The sequence below is a fragment of the Dendrobates tinctorius genome, unplaced genomic scaffold (genome assembly GCF_039654945.1).
Source record: "Dendrobates tinctorius isolate UK_male_01 unplaced genomic scaffold, ASM3965494v1 ptg000095l, whole genome shotgun sequence".
Lineage (NCBI taxonomy): Eukaryota > Metazoa > Chordata > Amphibia > Anura > Dendrobatidae > Dendrobates > Dendrobates tinctorius.
Genome location: NW_027361763.1, coordinates 25,784,175 through 25,800,529, shown reverse-complemented (window position 1 = coordinate 25,800,529; position 16,355 = coordinate 25,784,175).

The window sequence follows — 16,355 nt, the reverse complement described above, 5'->3', positions numbered from 1 at the left end:
ACAGGGAGCGATGTAAAGATGGTGCTCACTGGCTATCATGATCTGTCACGCAACTTTGGAGTGCAAAAGACAGAAGCCGCAGGCCGTAGGCGATTCTATTTGATCGGCATGAGAGGGCACATTTTAAAATGTGCACCGGAATGTCACACGTTTGTGAGTAGTAAAACTGTGAAAGCTGATGATAAACCACCACTGCATGTCATTGTGAGTCGACGTCCATAAGAAATGGAAGCCATTGATCATCTGGAGCTAGAGCCCGGCCAGCAGGACAGGGCATAGCTACATCTTAACCATCATCTTTCAGTTCAATCAATTTGTAGTGGCAGTCCCAGTGAAGGATTTGACAGCCCAGACTACACAGCGGAGGAGCAGGGAGAGGTAAACATTGCAAATGCTGGGGCCCTGCCCAAGCAAGGGGGGCACACTCGTGGGCGTCGGTACTGGCACTGGGCCCCTCATAGTACGGTGGTGTGTCTGACAGCGGGTGTGCACCCCACCGTCAGAGACACTTGATTGCACTATGAGGGACCCTGTGCCAGTGCCCGCGCCCAAGAGTCGGCCTACCCACCTTTCCAGGGCAACGGCACTCGCACGGTTTCGTGCGCTAGGTGGTGACCCCGGCCATGGGGGGCAGCCCAGTTAGGGCGGTTTACAAAGTGGCATATGTTGATGTGGGACATTCAGCTGCTGCAAAAGGCGAAATAGGTCAAGTTCGCACTGCGAGTGCTGGTTGGAGGAGCACTTTCTGGCAAATCCACATCCCTCAAGTCACGCACAAACCCTGTACCAGACCTTGCCACGCCAACATTTTCACTTGCCCCACGAGATGCATCCTCCTCCCCTAAGTAATCATCCCCATCATCATCCTCCTCCTCATCTTCTTCCTCCACCTCGTCCAGGAGAGGTCCTTGAGCAGACAATGGCTGAATCTCATCAAGGATTCCCTCCTACTCTTCCTCATCAACATTGGCTGCAGACGCCTGCTCCTTAAGGTGCGTCAAAGTTTGCATGAGCAGATGCATAAGTGGGATGCTCATGCTTAGGATGGCGTCGTCTGCACTTACCAGCCGTGTGCATTCCTCAAAACACTGAAGGACTTTACAGAGGTCTTTCAGCTTCGACTACTGCACACCTGTCAACTCCATGTCTGCTTTCAAAGTGCCTGGCCGTGTATCCTCCCACAAATGCATTATGGCCAGCCTCTATTCGCACAGCCGCTCAACCATGTGCAGGGTGGAGTTCCACCTTGTTGCAATGTCGATAATGAGGCGGTGCTTGGTAAGGTGGAGCAATCGCTGCAGCTTCTGCATACGAATGGAGTGTACAGGCGACCAGCGGATGTGCGCGCACAGTCTTCGCACCTTCTGGAGCAGGGCTGTTAACTCCGGATAATTGTTGAGGAAGCACTGCACCACCAGGTTCAAGGTGTGAGCCAAGCAAGGTATGTGGCTGAGTTTTGAAAGGGCTATGGCTGCCACAAAATTACGGCCGTTATCACTAACTACCTTGCCTGCCTCAAGATGTATACTGCCCAGCCATGACTCAGTTTGTCGCTGAAAGTACTCTGCCAGCACCTCCGCGGTGTGTCTGTCGCCCAAACACATCATCTGCAACACAGCCTGCTGACACTTTCCACTAGCTGCTCGATAGGGGGACCCCTCATGTGCAACAGTGGCAGCTGCAGATGGAGTGCTCGTACGACTGCGCTCTGTGGATGAGCTTTCGCTTCTGGACGAGGAGGAGGAGGGTCGAACGCCTACAGCCAACTGTTTCCTATACCGTGGGCTAGGCAGAACTGTCCCACCACCGCTGTCCCCTGTGGACCCTGCATACACCACATTAACCCAGTGCGCAGTGATGGACACGTAACGGCCCTGACCATGCCGACTGGACCATGCTTCTTTTGTGAGGTGCACCTTTCCACTCACTGACTGCTTGAGTGCATAGGCAACGCGGTCTTTCACATGATGGTGGAGGGCTGGGATGGCTTTGCGAGAGAAGAAGTGGCGACTGGGTAGGTCATAGCGTGGTACTGCATAGGCCATGAGTTCGCGGAAAGCTGCGCTTTCCACCAACCGATAGGGCATCATCTCTAACGAGATTAGTTTGGCAATGTGGGCGTTCAAACCCAGTGTACGTGGATGATAGACTGAGTACTTTCTTGACCTACTCATAGTCTCTGGGAGGGTGAGCTGGACTTGAGAGCTGCATATGGTGGAAGTAGCGGTGGACAGGGCGGACTGAGAGAGGGTTGATGATGGTGATGGAGTTGGTGTTCTTTCTGATGGCCTAGATTCAGTCTTTTGTTGATATAACAGTGGGATTCCCTGACTGCTTTGGCCTTGCAAAGACACCTCAACATTTGCTGCTGTGCTAACCGGTGGCCTTACAGTCGGGGAAACAGTGTAGCGTTGCTGACTACCTTCTTTGTGATCAGTTGCACATGTGGTACTTGAGGTTTGCTGTTGTGTCCACGCTTGCAAGTGCATGCTGGTTAAATGTCTAAGCATGCAACTGGTATTCAATTTTTTCAGATTTTTCCCTCGGCTAAACGTCTTTGTGCACTTTTTTCTGATAACCTTGGCCTGATCATGAGGATTTTGTTCAAAAAAGTGCCACACTGCACTCTTCCTACTTTGGAAGACATTTTGCGGCCTAGCACGCTGTGCTAATTTGACCGTCTGGACAAGCTGTCCAGCGACTCTTTTGATTTTTGGAATCTGTCTTTGGAGTGCTCCGGGGCAGCCAGATAACAGCTGTTGCGATGTCTATGTCTGCTGTGGATGCTCCTCCTCCTCATCTGAGCTATTGGAAGCAGCACCCTCTTCCCCCAATGGATGCCAATCTGGGTCAACAACTGGGTCATCCATCACCTCCTCTTCAATGTCATGTGCTCCTTCCTCTGTGTCACCATGTATGGTGGTATAGTATGTGGGAAGGGGCACCTGAGTCTCATCAGGGTCCAAATTTGGCTCATTACACTGCGAGGACAATGTAGTGCTCTGACTGTATGTACCAGCAGAATCATCTATCAGTGGCTGTGCATCAGTGCACTCCATGTCAGATTTATCTTGGCCTGGGTAATTCACCATTTCACTTGATAACCCAGGCATGGTATGTGAAAACAGCTCCATGGAGTAATCAGTTGTATGGCCAGCGTCATCCTTCAATCTTGTGTGGGGTGAAAGATACAAGGAAAGGTGTGGTTCATGAACATGACCTTCCAATGACGAAAAATGTCACTATAGGACAGGGGAGATGTAGAATTTCTGAACACACTTGTGGACAGAGTTGGATTGTGTGAGGCCCAGTGAATATCACACCGCTATGTCACAGTCTCAATGTCGCAGGCATGAAAAATGTCACTATAGGACAGGGGATATGTAGAATTTCTGAACACACTTGTGGACACTGTTGGCTTGTGTGAGGCCCAGTGAATATCACACCGCTATGTCACAGGCTCAATGTCGCAGGTGTGAAAAATGCAACTATAGGACAGAGGAGATGTAGAATTTCTGAACACACTTGTTGACACTGTTGGATTGTGTGAGGCCCAGTGAATATCACACCGCTATGTCACAGGCTCAATGTCGCAGGTGTGAAAAATGTCACTATAGGACAGGGGAGATGTAGAATTTCCGAACACGCTTGTGGACACTGTTGGATTGTGTGAGACCCAGTGAATATCACACCGCTATGTCACAGTCTCAATGTCACAGGTGTGAAAAATGTCACTATAGGACAGGGGAGATGTAGAATTTCTGAACACACTTGTGGACACTGTTGGATTGTGTGAGGCCCAGTGAATATCACACCGCTATGTCACAGGCTCAATGTCGCAGGTGTGAAAAATGTCACTATAGGACAGGGGAGATGTAGAATTTCTGAACACACTTGTTGACACTGTTGGATTGTGTGAGGCCCAGTGAATATCACACCACTATGTCACAGGCAGAAATTGGCTAGTGTATGACAAACTACAAGATGTATATAGAATTGGGCAGAATAGGAATCTCCCTAGAGTGTAGGTCTGTAAGATCGGAACAAGTCCTCGACTTATCCTTACAGAGTCACACACAGATAGCTTCACTGTGGCCGTGATAACAGCCGTTACACTGTACTGAGTGAGGAACATGCCCGTACACCGCTGTCCGGTGTCCGTAAAATTGTCAAGCTCCGTGCTTTTTAAGCATACGGACTGACACACGCTGTCTCTCTATAGTTTTGAATGTGATCAAACAGCAAATATACTTAACTGTTTGAAAACCAGACAAAACTAGAAGGTGGAGGTCTGTAAGAATGGAACATGTCCTCGACTTATCCTTACAGAGTCACACACAGCTTCACTGTGGCCGTGATAACAGCCGTTACACGGTACTGAGAGAGTAGCGTGCACGTACACCGCTGTCCGGTGTCCGTAAAATTGTCAAGCTCCGTGTTTTTTAAGTATACGGACTGACACACGCTGTCTCTCTATAGTTTTGAATGTGATCAAACAGCAAATATACTTAACTGTTTGAAAACCAGACAAAACTAGAAGGTGGAGGTCTGTAAGAACGGAACAGGTCCTCGACTTATCCTTACAGAGTCACACACAGATAGCTTTACTGTGGCCGTGATAACAGCCGTTACACGGTACTGAGAGAGGAGCGTGCAAGTACACCGCTGTCCGGTGTCCGTAAAATTGTCAAGCTCCGTGTTTATAAGTATACCGACTCACACACGCTGTCTCTCTATAGTTTTGAATGTGATCAAACAGCAAATATACTTAACTGTTTGAAAACCAGACAAAACTAGAAGGTGGAGGTCTGTAAGAACTGAACATGTCCTCGACTTATCCTTACAGAGTCACACACAGATAGCTTCACTGTGGTCGTGATAACAGCTGTTACACGGTACTGTGTGAGGAGCGTACACCGCTGTATGGTGTGAAAAAATGCACGCTCAGTACCTCACAGGACAAAAAAAAAATTTGGATTGCTTTTAAAAAAGCAGTTTGCAGAGCAGTGGGAAAACAGCAATGCAGCAATCAGGAAGCCATATAAGGCAGCCTAACAACCAACACAGCTGATCCAGCAAAATATAGCCTCCACTTGCACTGCACACACAGTGACTGGTGTGTTGTACTGGCAAAATCGCTAGCAGCAGAAGCAGTTTTTGGTGTCTTCTTCCCTGCCTAACGCTCTCCCTACAGAATCAGCAGCAGCAGCAGCAGCTCTCCCTATTCTTAGATCAGCATGAGTAACATGGCGGTCGGCGTGCACGCCGTTTTATACCCCCTGTGACGCCCCCCAAAGCAAGCCATTCACTTGCATGCCCTTCTCAAAGATGGTGGTGACCCCTGCCTATGTCATCACGTTGCCCACAGTGTCCATGGATCCTGATTGGCTGAAAAAGGGCGGAAAACAAACTTTTGAAACACGACTTTGGTGCTAAAGTTGCCGAGCTCGTGGCCGACCTCACCCTAGGCGACTTTTGAGATTTTTCGACCCGTTTCGCTCAACTCTAATATTAACCTTTCAGGTGCTTCACAGAAATTTTTGGAATGTGTTTTTTTTTTAAATGAGCATTTAACTTTTTTCACCAAAAATGTAATTTAGATCCAATTTTTTTTATTTTTCACTAGGATAGCAGAAAAAAATGGATCCCAAAATTTGTTGCTTAATTTCTCCTGAGCATGCTCGTACCTCATATGTGGGGGAAAACCACTATTTGGGTGCAGAGCAGAGATCGAAAGAGAGGAGCACCATTTGACTTTTGAATGCAAAATTTGCTAGAACAATTAGCATATGCCATGTCGCATTTGGAGAGCCCTGATGTACCTAAATGGTGAAAATCCCCCACAAGTCACACCACTTTGGTAACTAGACCCCTCAGTGAACTGATTTAGCTATGTGGTGAGCACATTGAAGCCTCAGTTACTTCACAAAAAGTTAACATTGAGCCGTGAAGATATAAAAAGTATCACATTTTCCCCACAATAATGTTTTTTAGTCTCAAATTTTGTATTTTCAAAAGGGCAACATGAGAACTTGCACCATACAATTTATAATGAAATTTCTCCTGAGTACGCCATGTACCCCATATGAGGGAGTAAATTACTGTTTGAGCACACAGCAGGGCTCGGAAGAGAAGGATAATTTGACTTTTTGAATGTAAAATATCCTGGAATCATTAGTGGAGTCCAGTTCCGGACTTTAGCGTCCGAGATGCAGTGGCCAGATAAGGTCCTGATTCCTGTATTCTGGAGGGGCCTTGCAGTCCACATCAATGATGTTTTGGCCACTAGAGATATCCCAAATACACTGGAGGATGTAATATCCTTATCCACTCGCGTTGATCTTCGGTATGCTGAAGGAAGATTGGAGTGACCCCAGTGTAGACAAAGGATTTGGTTAGCTCCAAACTTTACCAATTCTTTGGGATCTCCGGTTTGAACAAGCACACTGGCGAAGCTCAAGGATGTCTCGCAGGTGGAACCTAAATCTCGTCCCATACATACACAGCTGACCTGCTTTGTTTGTAGGCAGGTTGGTCATTATGCCAATAGGTGCCCCAGGCAACCAGGACAACCGTGTCTAGTTGCTATCGGAGGAGGTTCACCAGATGCGGCAGAGGTGTCCTCCAAGCTAACCTTCAAGGTGCCCCACTCATATGGCTCGACTAATGTCGCTAGAGAGGCTTGCATGGACTCCGGGGCTGGGTGCAATTTTTTATCTTTCACCTTTGCCCAACAGCACGCAATTCCCTTGATGCTTCCAAAGCCAATCACCATTCGGATGGTTGATGGCTCCATTCTATCTTCCCAGATCACCCATCAAACTATACCACTGACCCTCCAGATGCCTCCACAACATCAGGAGACAACATCAGGAGATAATCTCCTTTCTAGTCATCCCAGAGGGTATGGGTGAGGTGCTTTTGGGTATACCTTGATTGCATTGCCATTCACTGCAAATCAATTGGGCGACTGGGAGCATGAGATGGAGTAACTCATTTGAGGGACAATGTTTGAGGGGCCAAGTTCAGGTTTGGTCATCTAAGGCCACCACTGATCTTACTCCTTTACCTAGACACTATTGGCAATATGGATACGTGTTCTCCTAAAAAGAGACTCTATCCCCTCATCGCACCTACGATTGCAATATAGACCTCATTCCTGGGGTAGAGCCTCCTTGTGGGCATGTATATACTTTGTCATTCCCACAGACTGAAGCAATGTCTGAGTACATCAGGGAGAATTTGATGAGAGGGTTTATTAGGAAGTCTGTGTCCCTGGCCAGAGCGGATTTTTTCTTTGTCCAGAAGAAGAATGGAGAGTTACGTCCCTGCATAGATTATAGAGGTTTGAATGCAATTACCATAAGGAACAAGTATCCTTTACCTCTGATCTCTGAGCTCTTTGAAAGGTTGCGGGGCGTTAGAATATTTATGAAGTTGGACTTGCCTGGGGCTTGCAACCATATTCGAATACATGAAGGGTATGAAGGAAAGACAGTCTTTAATACCCAGGATGGTCATTAAGAGTACTTGATTATGCCATTCAGTCTCTGTAATGCCCCATAGTCTTCCGGGACTTCATAAACAGCACTTTCTGGGAAATGTTGTCTGGTGGTATATCTGGTTGACATTCCCATCTATTGCCCAGATGTAGATACTCACCATAAGGATGTCTGTAATGTTTTTGAACTTCTTTGCGCTAATTCCCATTTTGCCAAGTTAGAGAAATGCATGTTTGAGCATGAGTCCTTTTCCCATTTCTAGGATACACCATTTCAGCCAAGGGATTAGCTATGGACCCTGCTAAACTGGAGGTGGTGCTAAACTGGCAGGACCTGCATTCCCTTAAAGTGGTGCAGCCCCTTTTGGGATTCATCAAAAACTACTGACAGATTATCCCTCACTTCTCCACTCTGGCAGCTCCTTTGGTAGCACTAACCAAGAAGGGAGCTCACCCGAAGCAGTGGTCCAAGGAGGTCTCCATGGCCTTTATTTTCTTCCTAAAGTTACATTTTGCTAGGGCACCAGTTCTGCATCGTCCAGATTTGAATAAGCACTTCATCCTTGAGGCAGATGTCTTGTCCATTGGTGCCGGAGCTGTCCTATACCAAAAGGATGCGCAAGGTCGGAAGTGTCCTTGCTTCTTCTTTTCCAAGACCTTCTCACTAGCGAGAGTTGTTGGCAATAAAATTAGCCTTTACTGAGTGGAGATATTTCCTGGAGGGAGCTTAACATCCTTTTAAGGTTTTTATGGACTATAAAAACCTTACGTATTTTCAGACTGCTCAACGTCTGAATTCTCGCCAGGCCAGGTGGTCTTTATTCTCCTCCCGTGTTCAATTTTACCATCCATTTTTTATCCAGGGAGAAGAATTTACCTGCTGACTCTTTGTCTTGTTCGGTAGTCTCGTCCGAGGATGGGGATGAACCATGTCGAATTATCCCCTCGGAGAGTATTCGAATGGTGGCACCGGTGTCCCTTGAGCAGGCCCTCTGGGCAAAACCTATATGGCAACCAAACTTGCAGACGGAAGTTCTTGAGTGGGCACATACCTCCAAAGAAGGTTGTAATTTCAGCACTAAGCGGACCACTGAAATCTTAGAGAGGTGTTATTGGTGGCCTCAGATGGCGTGAGATGTCAAACTCTATGTGCAGGCCTGTGTTTCCTGTGCTAGGAACCGGCCTTCAAGCCAGAGACCGGCAGGACTGCTTTATCCTCTGCCTATGGCAGATAGGTCCTGGGAGATGGTCCGGATGGACTTTTTTGTGGACTTGCCCAAGTCCGGTAACAACAGAGTTTTTGGGTAGTCACCGACCATTTTTCCAAGATTTCGTGCGTACCATCTGCACGGGCCTTGGAGGTACTTTTCATTAAACATATTGTTAGAAGTGGCAGAACGCACCAAATAAGAAATTATAATAAGGTGTGTTCACAGCCCAGGGTCCACCGTGCGGTGATGGAGAAATTGCAGCTAGCACAATGGCGGAGCAAGGCTGCGAGAAAACACTTAAAGCACACTGAGTTGAATGTCACTCAGTGGGCACAGAGAGAAAGTAACAAGCTGTTACATCACAGAGCGGTACTGTGAAGCAAAGCAAAAAGGACTATACCCTGTTAGACTGCAGAGGTGTATAGAAAAATACTAATTGGAGTTACTATAACTTAATCCCCCAGGAAAGACTAAGCTGGTGATTGAATTTGTTCTGACACATTGTGATACCCGGTGAAAATGCTAAGTTCAAGCGGGAGTTCCTACCCTACACTGCCTGTCTAGACAAACACTTGCAGTGCTATTAGCGGCACACGGGCACACAGGGTGGTAAAGTAGCCACCAACACACCAAACACACATGATACTAGCGGACAGGTGTGTGCCATTGAGAGCTTTTCATACCTTGCTCAAGTCCAGACAGACTGGTCCACAGGTAAGGTCCTGTCTGAAGCTGCCATATCACCAGAGCACCTGACGTCCAATCACCAATGGGAAGGCACCATATCATGAACATGCTCAGTAGGATGAAATCTGGACTTAGGCTCCAGAGCAAACGGCTGCACGAGTAAACTAGTAGTCAAAATAGGCTTAGCTGGAGGGCCAGCAATAACTACACAAGCAGCATGAGCCTGGGCAAGGCACTGAGACCGAAGTCTGTGTTGAGCAGTCATACCAGCGGCAGAGCCTGAATGGGAGACAACAGCACCAGACAAGGCTTGAGATATATCCCGTGCAGTGGGGGGATCCTGGTGCCTAACCTTACCCCCCAACACCTCTTCCCCGGCGACGTTGGCCACTCTCAGAAGCCGCCATACGATGGGAGGCATGGAAGTGTTTTTGCCAATCGGCTGAAGTTCTAGATGATACGAATAACTAGCCCGGGGATACAAGGGCTTTTAGACACAGGCTGTCACAGAGCTACCCCACTTTTATATGATCCCCGTTACCCAATCAATCTTGGGGAGAGTGAAGACGCAGCCAGGGTAACCCCAGAAGTACCTCATCCATACCCTCAGAGATAACTAGAAAGGAGATTATCTCCTGATGCGTCGGAGACATGGTCAGGGTAAGGGGTACAGTCCAATGGAAAATTGGTTTTGGAAAATGGACCCGTTAGCTACCCAAAAAGACATCGGCTTAGGTAGCATAACTAACAGGATAGAGTGCCATTGGGCGAAGGTAGTGGACATGAAATTGCCCTCAGCCCCGGAGTCCATGAAAGCCTGCACTGTGAGAGTAGCTGACCCAAACGTCAGGGAAACCCCAAAAGCCAACTTGGGTGACAACTCAACAGGATCTAGTAAACCTCTCCTCAAGGCCTCTTGAGGCTGTGACTCTTTCTGATGCTTGGTACATTTATTTGCATAGTGACCGACTTGCCCGCAGGCAAAATAAGACAGCTGCAGATGTACAAAGCTGGAGATTGGCTCCGCTCGAGAGATGTCCATCGGCTCTACAGGGCCGTCAACCTGAGTTGGAGGACACATCGGATTGGCAAAATTTGGAGCCAACTGAACCTGGGGTTTAGTATAGGCTCACTCTAAACCACTCTCAACATGCCGCAGAGCGATGCGGGTGGCTACTGATATTAATTCCTTTAGGGTAGTTGGACTACTGATATTAATTCCTTCAGGGTAGTTGGAATCTCCCTAATGGCCAAAGCATCCCTGACACTATCTGCTAATAATAATAATAATAATAATAATAATAATAATAAATTTTATTTTTATAGCGCCGACATATTCTGCAGCACTTTACGTTTCAGAGGGGATTTGTACAGACAATAGACATTACAGCATAACAATAATCACATACAGTAGATTATAACAAATACCAAGGGGAAAGAGTACCCTGCTCGCAAGCTTACAGTCTATGAGGAAAGAGGTAGACACGAAAGGTGGGTGGTAACGATTGCCCTGATTGTATGGACCAGCCATAATGTTAAGTGTGTAACAGTACAGACACAGAGGGCTAATGGATGCATAAAGCATGTGAGAACATGATGCGGGAAATCTGGTTATGGTAAAACTTTTGCCTGTGCCACACAGGGATAGATTAGGTTAATGTGTTGAGGCGATAGGCCAGTCTGAATAAATGCGTTTTCAGAGCACGCTTAAAATTGTGGGGATTGGGGACTAATCGTATTGACCTGGGAAGTGCATTCCAAAGAATTGGCGCGGCATGCGTAAAGTCTTGGAGACGGGAGTGGGAGGTCATCAGCAGAATGGAGGGCGCGGGTAGGGTGGTATACTGAAACAAGGGAGGAGATGTAAGGTGGTGCTGAGCTATGGAGGGCTTTGTGGGTGAGGGTAATAAGTTTATACTGAATTCTGGAGTGGATGGGTAGCCAGTGTAATGACTGGCACAAGGTAGAGGCATCGGTGTAACGATTGGTGAGGAATATGATCCTGGCTGCAGCATTCAAGACAGATTGGAGAGGGGAGAGTTTGGTAAGAGGGAGACCAATTAGAAGAGAGATACAATAGTCGAGAAAAGAATGAATAAGAGAAACAGTAAGAGTTTTTGCAGAGTCAAAAGTAAGAAAAGGTTGAATTCTAGAAATGTTTTTGAGGTGCAGATGACAAGAGCGAGCCAGTAATCTAATGTGGGGGGCAAAGGAAAGCTCGGAATCAAGTATGACCCCAAGACAGCGGGCATGTTGCTGGGGAGTAATAGTGGAGCCACACACAGAAATGGCAATGTCGGGTATAGGTACATTAGTAGAGGGAGGAAACACCAGGAGTTCAGTCTTTGACAGGTTCAGTTTCAGATATAGTGAAGACATGATATCAGACACAGCATTTAGACAATCGCCAGTGTTTTCTAGAAAGGCTGGCGTGATGTCAGGAGAAGAAGCGTATAATTGGGTGTCATCAGCATAGAGATGATACTGGAAACCAAATCTACTGATTGTTTGACCAATAGGGGCAGTGTACAAGGAGATGAGGAGGGGGCCTAGAACCGATCCTTGAGGGACCCCAACAGTAAGGGGAAGGTGAGAGGAGGAGGAACCGGCAAAAGATACAGTAAAGGAGCGGTCGGAGAGATAGGAGGAGAACCATGAGAGAACGGTGTCCTTGAGGCCAATGGAACGGAGCATAGTGAGGTGGAGCTGATGATCCACAGTGTCGAATGCTGCAGAGAGATCCAAGAGAATTAGCATGGAGTAATGACCATTTGATTTAGCTGTTAGCAGATCATTAGAGACTTTAGTGAGGGCAGTTTCAGTGGAGTGTAAAGAGCGGAAACCAGATTGGAGAGGGTCGAGAACAGAGTTTTCTGAGAGATAGCGGATAAGACGGGAGTGGACCAGGCGTTCCAGGAGTTTAGAGATGAAGGGAAGATTAGAGACAGATCTATAGTTAGCAGCACAGTTTTGGTCGAGGGATGGTTTTTTAAGTAGTGGATGTATGATGGCATGCTTAAATGAGGAGGGAAAAATACCAGAAGAGAGAGAGAGGTTAAATATTTTAGTTAGGTGAGGGGTCACAGCAGGGGAAAGGGACTGGAGGAGATGTGACGGAAATGGGTCACTGGTGCAAGTGGTTGGGTGAGAAGATGCAAGGAGCCTGCTTACTTCTTCTTCTGTGACTGGTTCAAAATCAGAGAGTGAGCTAGATGCAGTGGGGGAGGGAGGACAGTGCATGGTATGAGGTGATTGGGAGATAATTTCCTGTCGAATCTGGTCAATTTTTTCTTTGAAGTAATTGGCCAGATCGTCAGCTCAGAGCTCCGTGGTTGGGGCCTGTACTCTTGGATTGAGTAGAGAATGAAAAGTGTCAAAGAGACGTTTCGGGTTATTGGACAGTGAGGTGATGAGGGTGTTGAAATAGGCTTGTTTGGAGAGGTGAAGGGCAGTGTTGTATGTTCTAAGCATAAAATTAAAATGGATGAAATCTTCTAATGCTCTTCCAGAATATCGGTATTAGGACCTTATCAGGCCATTCCAACTCGGTAGCCAGGGTAGGAAACTGAATGGCAAACTGGCTAACCAAGGACTAACCCTGAGCTAAAACTAGGAGTTGGAGTTTGGTATCATGAGTTACGTGTGGCCCCAAAAAAACCTCTTTCAGGGCACCCAGAAAATGAGAGACACTAAAGATCAGGTGATCATCTCGTTCCCATAATGGCATAGCGCACTCCAATGCCCACTCCCACTTTGGTATGCTCTGTTGGAAATCGTGAAGCCAGTAACTCAAGGTGGATTGAGCACTGATTCACAAACCCTCTACAAGCCTTGCTGTCCCCAGAAAATTTATCGGGCAGTGAAAAACGTGGCACAGATGAAAAAGGCACCGCAAAAGTAACCTTAGTAGTCACTTCAGTGGCTGCTTGTGCTACCAATGTGGCAAGATCTACAGCTGTAGACTCCCGCTCGAGAGTGGTCAACCTGCTCTCAAGCTGCTAGAGGCACCGCTGAAAATGCTGATCGTCTGCCATTGCTAGCCAGACCCTGGTGCTTTTATACTGTTAGGATTGGCGGAATGCACCAAACAAGAAATTATAATAAGGTGCGCTTGCAACTCGAGATCCACCGTGCTGTTATGGAGAAACTGCAGCTAGCACAATGACGGAGCAAGGCCGCGAGAAAACGCTTTAATCACACTTAGTTAAATGTCACTCAGTGTGCACAGAGCCCCAGGTGCCAAGCTCTGTTACACTACGGAGCAGTACTAAGAAGCATCGCCTGTTAAACTTCACAGGCATATAGAAAAATACTAATTGTGGTCCATATAACTTAACCCCCAAAGGAAGACTAAGCTGGTGGTTGACCCTGCTCTGACACATGGTGTGCTTTAGCATGCGCGCCTGAGGACACCCGGCACAGATAGTAAGTTCAATTGGGAGGTCCCACCCTACGCTGCCTGTCTAGACAAACACTCGCAGTTCTATTAGCGCCACACGCTCACTATAGTCACTATAGGCTTAGCTGGAGAGCCAGCAGCAACTACACATGAAGCATGAGCTTGGGCAAAGTGCTGAGTCGGGAGTCTGTGCTGAACAGTCATCTCAGTGGCCGACCCTCAATGGGAGATCATTGCACCAGACATAGCTTGGGATCTATCCCGTGCAGCTGGAGAATTCCAGCACCTAATACCATGGGAGGCTAGAACCTGCCACAACTTGATCGGCTCTGCTACAGAGAGGAGATGCTCAGATCGCCTCTATGTAGCTGAATTGCAGAATTTCTATGAGCGCCAACCACAGAGTGGTGCCCACAGAAATCCAGCATCAACAACCATAGAGGTCTCAAGGAGACCTCTGGTTGTCATGTTGACACACCGGTGACCCGCGATCACGTGACACGGGTCACCAGTGAGCACATTTCGGCCAAATAGCTGGAACCACTTATTAAATGCCACTGTCAGAGTTTGACAGTAGCATTTAACTAGTTAATAGCCATGGACGGATCACAATTCTAGCCGTAGCTATTGTGGGCACATGTCAGCTGTTCACCACCAGAGCCCACATCAAAGTGGGGAATACTGACATCGGATGTACTATTCCATCCGATGCCAGTAATTGGGTAAAATGATACCTTTGATGAAGAAATGTGTGGCGCCCCTGAGGGTTCAGTCACCACAGAGGTACTGCACCTCCTCCTGAGGTGTGGTACCCCACCATTCAGTTAAGGTGGAGACACCTAACCACACTCCAACACCTTCATCCCACACAACACAGTAGTGTAGCAAAGCACCCTTTGGTGGCTCCCTGCTTGGAACACAAAGCGTGTTGGGAGGAGGGTGGAGTTTAGTCTGCACTAAAAGAGCGGGAAGAGTTGAAGATTCAGTCAGTTGGTGGGTTAGTGAGTCTGACAGAGGGAGAGGAGAGAATATCCCCTGAGTGGGATGGATGAAGGAAGTGCTGCAGCCAACCTCAGTGACCTGGGTCTGCTGGCACAGGAAAGGGACTTTGATAGAAAGCCTGACTCTCCATAAGAAGGAAAGGATTAGTACGGAATGTGAGGAAAAGAAGATAACTAAGGATTAGGGTTAGAGGAGAACCCTTCCCAAGTTCTAAGCGCAAGGCCGGGGTCCGGTCCCCGAGGTTGTATGGATACTAATGGTCCTGCAGCAGACACCGGAGGAATAGAAGTTGTCATTAGAGTTGAGCGAAACGGGTCAAAAAAATTCAAAATTCGCCGACTTTCGCCAAAGTCGGGTTTCATGAAACGAAACCCGACCTTAGCATGAGGTCGGCCACGAGGTCGGCAACTTTAGCACCAAAGTCGCATTTCAAAAGATGCTTTAGTGCCCTTTTTCAGCCAATCAGGAAGAACGGACACTGTGGGCAACGTGATGACATAGGCAGCTGTCACCACCATCTTGGAGAAGGGCATGCAAGTGATTGGCTTGCTTTGTGTGGCGTCACAGGGGGTATAAAAGGGCAGGGACGCCGACCGCCATGTTACTCATGCTGATCTCAGAATAGGGAGAGCTGCTGCAGCTGCTGATTCTGTAGGGAGAGCATTAGGAAGGCAAAAAAAAAAAACTGCTTCTGCTGCTAGCGCTTTTCACTGTAGTTACTGTGCAGTGAAAGGTGAAGATTTTTGCTTTTGTGCAGCAGTGCTGGTGGTGATTAGCCTGCCTTTTAAGGCAAGCTGCATTGCTGTGTGCACACTGGTGTTCAAACTGCTTTTTTAAAAGCAATCCAAATTGTATTGTTTTGTCCTGGTGAAGTAGTGAGCGTTCATTATTTCAAACACCATACAGCGGTGTACACTCCTCACACAGTACCGTGTAACGGCTGTTATCATGGCCAAATTGAAGCTATCTACGTGTGTGACTCTGTAAGGAAAAGTCGAGGAGTTTGTCCATTCTTACAGACCTACACCTTATAGTTTTGTCCGTTTTTCAAACAGTTTAGTATGTTTGCTGTTTGATTACATTCAAAACTAGAGAGAGACAGCGTGTGTCAGTCCGTATACAAAAACACGGAGCTTGACAATTTTACATACACCGTACAGCGGTGTACGTGCACACTCCTCTCTCAGTAAAGTGTAATGGCTGTTATCACGGCCAAATTGAAGCTATCTACGTGTGTGACTCTGTAAGGAAAAGTTGCGGCGTTTGTCCGTTCTTAAAGACCTACACCTTATAGTTTTGTCCGTTTTTCAAACAGTTTAGTATATTTGCTGTTTGATTACATTCAAAACTAGAGAGAGACAGCATGTGTCAGTCCGTATACAAAAACACAGAGCTTGACAATTTTCCATACACCGTACAGTGGTGTACCTGCACGCTCCTCTCTCAGTAGCGTGGAACGGCTGTTATCACGGCCAAATTGAAGCTATCTAAGTGTGTGACTCTGTAAGGAAAAGCCGAGGAGTTTGTCCATTCTTACAGACCTACACTCTAGGGA